Source organism: Macaca nemestrina, chromosome 16 (assembly GCF_043159975.1).
Source record: "Macaca nemestrina isolate mMacNem1 chromosome 16, mMacNem.hap1, whole genome shotgun sequence".
NCBI classification, from domain to species: Eukaryota; Metazoa; Chordata; class Mammalia; order Primates; family Cercopithecidae; genus Macaca; species Macaca nemestrina.
The window spans coordinates 24,697,420-24,707,114 of NC_092140.1; the positions used below are offsets into that span (position 1 = coordinate 24,697,420).

The 9,695-nt window shown below is 32.7% G+C and overlaps 1 long non-coding RNA gene across 1 annotated transcript; it reads left to right on the forward strand.

Moving 5' to 3' along the window:
* The first annotated feature begins 364 nt into the window (after positions 1-364).
* LOC105477022 (uncharacterized) lies at positions 365-5,322 on the forward strand. The gene is made up of 3 exons (XR_984406.2): positions 365-1,181; positions 1,274-1,349; positions 1,590-5,322. It is a non-coding gene; the product is annotated as an uncharacterized lncRNA (long non-coding RNA).
* Positions 5,323-9,695: the final 4,373 nt, after the last annotated feature.

The following is a 9,695-nucleotide window of genomic DNA, read 5'->3' on the forward strand; positions in this document are numbered from 1 at the left end:
CTAGAAAGAGAGACCTAACCAGGAACTCAATCATGCTGGCAACCTGATCTACCTGATCTCAGATTTCTCAGCTTCCAAAAGGATAGGAAATAAAACTGTATTGTTTAAGCCTGAGAAGAGTAAGACAACCTGTTAAATAAATTAGAATTGTTATTTACCTTTTGTTGTCTTTTTACAAATGTAGTTATTCTATGTCTAAAATTTGGGATTTTATTTATTTATTTATTTATTGAGACAGGGTCTGGCTCAACAAACTCCAGACTGGAGCGCAGTGTCATGATCTTGGCTCATTACAACCTCTGCCTTTGTGCTCAAGCCATCCTGCCACCTTGACCTCCCCAGTAGCTGGGACTACAGGTGCGCATTAACATGCTCAGCTAATTTTTTGCATTTTTTTGTAGAGTTGGGCTTTGGCCATGTTGCCCTGACTGGTCTCAAACTCTTTTGCTCAAGTGATCTGCCTGCATCAGCCTCCCAAAGGACTGGGATTTCAGGGATGAGCCACAAAGCCCGGCCTCTAAAACACATGACTGAAAAATGGAAGAGGCCCTCATCTCACCACAGGACAGAATTCAACCCTACGGGAGATGGCTTTTCAAACAATAAAAGAAATGAATGCTCTTCATATCAACTTCAAACCCTAAGGATTAGATCTATATAGAAAAAGAAGAGAAAAAGAATAAGTAGCAGGTCTAGGAGAAAATAGCTTTGTCACAAGATTAACACAAATATATTACAAGAGTGAGAAGTATATTGCCCACAAAGATATATCAAAATATGTTTTGGTCACTTCTGTTACTCACGAGGGTATAGACTTATTATTTTTCTACTCATGTTTTCTAAACAACTGAATACGAAGGAAATTATTAAATGGATTTTTTTTAAAAACTCTGAAAACCAGCAAGCAGATTGTCTCAGATCTCAGGACTTGAAGAAGTACAATGTGGTGAATTCTCTGGGTTTCGTTTTTCTTTTTGAATATCCCAGGACTGTAAAGTGCAACACCAAATCACTGACAGTCCTAAGCAAATGAACAACAATGAAATAAACAACAACAAAAAACTCAAATAAGAATAGTCTATTCTTTCTGGCTTTATAAAGGATCTAGAAAGCAGAAACCCAACAGAGACCTAGCAGAGAATTCCAGTTCTGACTCAACTGGAAACCTGAGTCAGTGTCAGGTAAAAATTTGTTCAATGTTGATGATCTTATTCATTAGTATAGGAAGTAACAATAAATGCTGAATTCATCCTTGTCTCTGCGCAATATCCAGGAAACCACTGATGAATCTGACAAAAATCACAGTGATGCCCTGACCATCCCAGGCCAAGCTTCATAACCCAGACCTGGTGAGTGGATGAATGGATAAGCAGCTGTAGTGGCCAAGGGTTCATGGTTTGTCCTGGTCCCCATCCTACAGCTAGGTTACCAGTAACCAGACCAGTCCCTCAACAGCTGCAGCAGCTGCAAAGCCCTGCATCTTCCTGCTCTCTATGAAGAGACCCAGGCCCAGTGGCTTATGACCGCTTCCCTCCAAAGATTTCCCACTGTCGACAGGCAGCTCATTTAAGTTCTTTCTGTCTCTGCAGGTGGCACCAACAGGGATTGGACAGGACCCCCTGGAGCACGAAACAAATGAAGCAGAGCAGAATAGCTTTGCTAGGGGAAGAAAATGAAACAATCGGTGAAACAGCAACAAAACTGGCTACAAAACGGGGGACTGTCTACTAAAATAAATAATTGAAATAAGATCAAGATTTTCCTAACATAATCACCAAAATGTTCAAAGCACAAGTGAAAATCAGTCGCTTGTTATATGAAAAATTAGAAACACCTCAATTTGAATGAGAAAGACAATAAACTAACACCAATACTAAGAACATGATGCAGATATTATTTGATAAGGATTTTACATCAGACATCCTAAAAAATCCTTCAGCAATCAATCCCACATTCCCTTAAACCAAACACAAAGTAAAAAATTGCACCAAAGAAAAAGAAAAACATGTTATAAGATAGAAACAAACAGGGGACTTCCACTTCCAAGAAAATGAAATATTAGTACTATTTTTATTTCTCCCTAAGTACAATGAACTTGGACATTATATATAAAACTGACATATGAAAACTGAACATTGGAGAGAACCGTCAGACTGGGTAAGGCCTGTGTGACCTGAAAACAACATGGTGGTGAGTTTCAGAGTTTTCTTATTGCTTCATGTTTCCAAAAATAGGTCCTGAAGTATCCAGCAAAATGAAATGCCCATATATGTAAATAGCAAATGCCCTAACCAAAGCCAGCCCTCTGTAGTGAAAAACAATAACAATAACAACAACAAATGACAATAGACAAACGACAAACAAACAAAAACAGGAAAAAGCCAGCTTAGAAAGACAGAAAGTAGTTAGAAAAAAACAACCAAACACCCTATAATAAAAATGTAGCTCTACCTCTGTCTATGTCAGCAAAGGCTGAGCGATTTTTTGAAAAGATAACCAAAACTGAAAAACCTATTGCTAAACTAAGAAACAAACAAGCAAAAAAGAGATCTTGAATGAATAAAATCTGAGATAAAAAGGGGGAGTATTACAACTGACACCACAGGAATATGAAGGATTGTAAGAGACTATTATGACCTATTATACATCAATAAATTGGAAAACTTCAAAAAAATAGGTAAATTCCTGGACACATATAAGCTACCAAGATTGAACTATGAAGAAAGAAAATCTGAATAGACCAATGAGTACGGGGATTGAATCAGTAGTAACAATTCTACTATTAAAGAAAAGTCCAGGAACTGATGGTTTCACTGCTGAATTCTATCAAACATTTACAGAATAGCTAATATCACTTCTTTTAAAACTATATAAAAAAATAGAAAAGGAGGGATTTCTTTCTAACTCATCCTACAAGAACAATGTTACTCTGATTCCAAAACACAAGAAAGACAAGGACACAAGAAAAAGAAAACTACAGGTTAATATCCCTGGTGAACATAACAAGAACAACAACAACAAACTGGTAAATCAAATTCAACAGCACATTAAAAAGGTTATTGGGAACAATGAAGATTTATCACAAAAATGCAAGAATTATTCAATATACACAAAGTAATAAATGTGATACATCATATTAACAGTGAAGGACAAAATCTATGATTATTTCAATAGACACAGAAAAAGCATTTAATAAAATTCAATATTCCTTCACATAGAAACTCTCAACAAATTAGTTGTAGAAGGACTGTAACTAAACATAATTAAGGCCACATATACAAACTCACAGCTAATATAATACTGAATGAGGAAAGTTAAAGCTTTTCCTCTAAGATCTAGAACAAGATAAGAATACTCACTTTTACCACTCCAATTTAGCATAGTACTGGAGATCTCAGCCAGAGCAATTAGACAAGAAAAGGAAATAAAAGGCATCCAAATTGGAAAGTAGAAGGTTAAAATGTTTGTTTGCTAACAATATGATCTTATATATAGACAACCCTAAACATGTCACTGAAAAGCTGTTAGAACTAATAAACAAGTTCAATTAACTTGTGAGTTATGAAACTAAAATGCAGAAATCAATAGAATTTCTATAGATTAATGGAGATCTATCTGAACAAAAAAATAAAAAATAATCTCATTTGCACTAGCTCCAAAAGAAATACGTAAGAATACATTTAACCAATGAGGTAAAATATCTCTATAACAAAAACTATGCAATATAAAAATTCATGAAAGAAATTGAAGATGGCACAAATAAATAGAATGACATGCCACATTTATGGATTGGAAAAATTAATATCATTAAAAAGCCCATGAAAACTCAAAGCAATCTACAAATTCAATGAAATCCCTATCTAAATACCAATGACATTTTTCACAGAAATGGAAAAAACAGTCTTAAAAATTTTGTGGAACCACAGAACACCTGAGTATCTAAATCAATCTTGAGCAAAGAGCAAAGCTGGAAGCATCACTCTACCTGACCTCAAAGTGTTCTAAAAAACTATAATAACTGAAACAGAATGGCCCTGGCATATAAATAAACACAAGACCAATGGAACACAAGAGAGTCCAGAAATTAATCCCCAATTTACAGCCAACTTGTACTCAACAAATGTGCCAAGAGCACAGCTTGGAGAAAGGACAGTCTCTTCAATAATTGATGTTGAGAAAGCTACAGGCATCGACATGCAGAAGAATGAAATAAACCCCTATCTCTCACCATATACAAAAATCCACTCTAAGTGGATTAAAGACTTAAGTGTAAGACCTGGAACTATGCAATTACTCGAAGCAAGCATAGTGAAAATGTTTCATAACATTGGTCTGGGTAAGAAGTTTTTAGATAACATCTCAATAGCATTGGCAACAAAAGCAAAAATAGACAAATGACATTATGTCAAACTAACAACCTTCTACACAGCATAAGATACAATCAACAGAGTTAAAAGACAACCTACTAAATGGGAGAAAATGTTTACAAACTCTACATCTGACCAGGGACTAATGTCCAAAATATATAAGAAACTCAAAACAACTCAATAGCAAAAAAAATCCCACTAAAAAAATAGGAAAAACACCGAAGTGACCTTATGTAAAAGAAGACATACAACTGGCCAAAGGTATATGAAAAATGTTCAACATCACTAGTCATCAGAGATGCAAATTAAAATCACAGTCAGATCTTTTCTCACCCCAATTAAAATGGTCATTATCAAATACGCAAAAGATAACAAGTTGAAGTGAGGATGTGAAGAGAAGGGAATCCTTACACACTGTTGGTGGGAATGTAAATTAGTGCAGACATTATGGAAAACAGTATGGAGTTGTCTCAAAAAATTTAAAAATAGAACTACCATATGACACAGCAATTCCACTACTAGGTATATATAAGAAAGAATTGAAATCAGTATGTTGAAGACATATTTGCCCTCTCATGTTTATTGCAGCACTATTAATAATAGCAAAGAAATGGAATTAACCTAAGTGTTCCTCAAGAGATGGATAAATAGAATGTGGTATACATGCACAATGGAATACTATTCAGCGACAAATAGAATGAAATCCTGTCAGTTGCCCCAACATGGATGAGCCTGGAGGTCATTATGTTAAGTAAAGTAGACCAGTCACATAAGACAAATTACATGTAATCTCATTCATATGTAAAATCACAAAAGTTGGTCATGTCTAAGTAGAGTGTAGAATGGTGTTACCAGAAGCTGGGGTGGTTAAAAGGGAGAGGGAGATGGGAAGATTTTAGTTAAATGATACATACTTACAGTTAGAGGGGAGAAATGCTTTTCAAGAAATCTATTGTACAGCAAAGTGACTATAGTTAATGAAAACATTATATTTGTAAAAAATGTAAAGAGAGTGGATGTTACATGCTTTTTACCACAAGAATAATAAATATGTGAATCAATACATTTGTTGGTTGGCTAAATTTAACCATTCCACAATATGTACTTCAAAATATCATGTTGTACATAATAAAACCATAAAATATTAACTGTCACATTTATAAAAATAATAATTATTTATTTTTAAATACAAGTTTCCTCAAGTAGTTCCATAGCAATTCAACATCCATAGGCAAACTCATTATATAAGAATAGCTTATTATTTGAGCCTAACTTATCATACAAGAATAAGGTCAAAAATTACATATATTAAATGTAAAACATAGCACTTTAAAAGAAAATATAGGGAAATTTTTAGAATCTTGTGCTGGCTAAGAGTTCTTATTCTTGGTGCCCAAAATAACAATCCATACAATTAAAAAATGCCATATTCCATTAAAATTAATTATTTTTGCTCTGCAAAAGAGTGTACTGAGAATATAAAAGGACAAACTTTGCATTGGGAGAAAATATTTGCAAACCACATATCCAAAGGAATAGAAGCTGGAACATAAAAAGAATACTCAAAACACAATAACTAAGGAAAAAAAGGAAACAATACAAAGAAAATAGGCAAAAAAAAAAGACATTACAGCAAAGAAGGGAAAATATACATATATACACATATGGTAAATAAACACATGAAAATATGTTCAGTATCAGTAGCACTTAAGACCATGGAAATAAAATTATAACAAGATATCAGTACATGCTTGTCAGAATAGCTTTAAAAAGTGATGACATCAAATGCTGGTGAAAATTAGTAGGATACCGCATACGTTGCTACTAGGAATATAAAATTGTACTGATAATCTACAAGATATTTTAGCAGCTTCTTAAAAGTTAAATATGACTTTACCTGACATCACAGTAAATGCTTTTCTGGGCATTTATCCTAGAAAAATGAAAATTTATGTTTACAAATATCCCATAAACAAATGTCTATACTAGCTTTATTAACAAAAGCCAAAAACTATAAACAACTCGGAGGTCTTTCAGTGAATGAATTGTTAAACTAACTCTGGTACATAAAAAACATGGAATATTTCTCATCAATAAAAAGGAAACAAGGACTAATCTATGCAACAACCTAGAATTAGCAAAGCAAAAACAAAACAAATTTCTAGTGAATTATGCTGAGTATAATCACCAGCTTTAAAAGGTCACACACTCAATGACAAAATCACAAATAGAAATCATGAAATTATAAAAATGAATGCTCGAAGAAGTTTAAAGAGGGAGTGGGAATGTGAAGGAATTGGACACATATAAAAGGGCAATCTAAAAATCGGTTTGGTAATTGAAATGTTTGTACTTTGGCCAATCAATGTCAACTTTCTGGCTGTGATAGTGTACCTGTTTTGCAATGTACAAATATTGTAGAATACTGGGAAAATGGTCTATAAAATGTCTTTGTACTATTTCTGACAAGTGCATGTGAATCTGTAATTGTCTCAGCATAAACAGTTTGATTTAAAATTAAAGCACTACCTGAAAATATGAAATTTAAATTAACAATAATCAGTAAAAAGAAAAATATTGTTGTGTAGCCCCGACAGTTGAATGGTTGAATAGAAATAACAAAGGTAGAATTTCTATGCTTGATGACAAATTAATAGAATTCACTCCATCTGAGAAAATACAGAAAATAAATTTTACAGACAACTCATGAGCTGATCTCAGGGATCTCTGGGAAAATAAAAAAAAAAAATTCTAACATTCTTATCATCATTATTCTTAGAAAGAAAGAGAAAAAGCACAAGGCCGAAAAGGTATTTAATGAAATAATGGCTGAAAACTTCCTAAATTTAGGGAAAGATATACATTTATAAATACAGGAAGCTGAGTAAATTTCATAACTGATTATGTTTGCATCAAGAATAAACCCAAAGAAAAGCAGAATAAATCACATTATAAGGTAATATCTGCAAAGACAGAAAAATACTTTTTATAAAGAGAATAAGAAATAAGTCATTGCTTTAAAAGCAATACCAAATTGAACTACAGCTGATTTCTCATCTGAAACAAAGGAGATCAGAAGGTAAGGACATAATGTATTTTAGTGCTGCAATTAAAGAACTGTCAACTCAAAATCCTACATCCAGTGAAACTATCCTTTATCAATGAAAAAATTAATAAATAAAGATATTATCAGACAGCAGGAAAAAAAGGGAATTTGTTGCTAGCAAAACTATCCTTAAAATGGCAATAGGAAGCTCAAGAAACAGAAATAAAAAGAAAATAGAATAAGGCTGAAAGCTTCAGAAATGAAAGAATAATAAAATAGGTAAAGAGACAGTAAAGATAACAGACTACTCTCCTCCTGAGATTTAAAAATCGTATGTTAGAGTTGAGACAAAAGCTATGATGCTAACTGATGTGTACTAGATGTGTGTTGCAGAAAGACTTGCAAATTGTTTAATGGGAAAGAGAAACGAACAAAATTGAAAAGATTTCAACACTTCACTTGAATAAGTAAAACATTAACACCAGTACGCTGTAATAAGTAAAACCCCTATATGACCATATAGACAGCAACCACTAAGCCAAATATATCAAACGATAAAAATAAATTAATTAATAAAACAAAACTAAAATGTTTTTAAGTATTTCAAAGAAATGTGAGAATAATGAAACAGAGTAATGGACAATAGGCGAAAGAAGCAGAAAAAAGTTATGAAATGGTAGACTAGATTAAAAATAATAGATTTAAATGTAAATAAGTACATCCATTAAAATACAAATTGGTAGAGCAGATTTTTAAAGATGAATGAAGTCTCTGCTACTTACAAGAAGCTTATGTTAAACATAATGACATGTGGCTTGAAAGTAAAATAATGGAAAATGGCTATATTATGCAAATTAATATTAGATAAAATATGACTAAAAATAAATATAAAATATTAGACATAAAAAGAAAATTACCAGGAAAAAAGAGGAATATTAAACATTTATAAAATAATTAATCCACCAAAACCAGGTAGCAATTCTAAGCATATATACACTAAAAACAGACTTTCAGAACAAATTAGGAAAAATAATAATAAAGGTGAAAGGAAAAATAGACAAAGCCAAAATTATAGTTGGGAATTTCCACAAAGGCTAGAAATACTGAGAGACATTCAGTAAAGACATGGTTGAAATGAACAGTATCATCAATCAACATAATTAAATTAACCTTCATAGAACACTCTACCCAACAATAACAGAACACACATTCAAGTATCTGTGGAATAAATATTGACCAAGATAGATCTCATCCTGAGTCACAAAAAAATTCTGATCAGTTTTACGTAATTTAAAGTGTATAATGTATTTTCATTTAAATCTCTGACAATTGAATCTAACTGGAAATCAGTATCAGAAAGACAACAGGAAAGCTCTAAACACTTGGAAATTCAACAACATTCTTTTAAATAATGCAGGAATCAATGAGGAAATTTTAAGGAACATTAAAAAATACACAGAAAAACAAAAATAAAAACACACAAAGATTGTGGGATACAAAAGGCTATGTTGAGGAAAATTTGCAGCAATTAATGGTTAAATAGAAAGTTATAAAATCAATCATCTATGTTTCTACTTCAAGAAACTAGAAAAAGAAGAGCAAAATAAACACAAATCAAGTCAAACATAGAAAATAATAAAGAACAGAAATCAATGATGTTGGAATCAGGAAAGCAATAGAGAAATCAATGACAAAAAGTTTTCTCTTCAATAGTATCAGTGAAATTGATAAACTTGTAGCAAGTTAGATAAAGATTAAAACAAATATTTCAATCAATAATATCAGGAATGAAATGGGGTACTACAAAATATCCTGAAGCCATAAAAAAAAGATAATATGAGACTTGCAGTTTCAGGTCCATGTGTAACAATTTTTCTAAGTCATTCCATTCTTTCAGCAAGAAAAACCTAAGAAAAACAAAAAACAAACAGGTTATTTTTGAGCCCATCAGAGAACTGAGAATGCCCAGTAAACCATCACCCCTAAAACTGGAGAAACAGGAGGATCAAAGAGAGTCACAACTGAGATCTGTTTACCTGGAGAAGAAACTGTGGATTGAACAGAAACCTAAAACGGAAAATTTGAAGAACTTCTGCAGGTAGAGTTTGAACTAGGATGAGAATAAGAAACTCCCTGGCCCTGCAGTTTTGCGAGGAAGCCACACAATTTTGTGGGATTTATCAAGAAGAACTCCATTGTATTCTCACAGTGAAATGTTCCTCAGAGCTCACTCTGGCAGAAGCAGGGGAGAAAACTGGATCATTGTTAAATACACCTAGAAC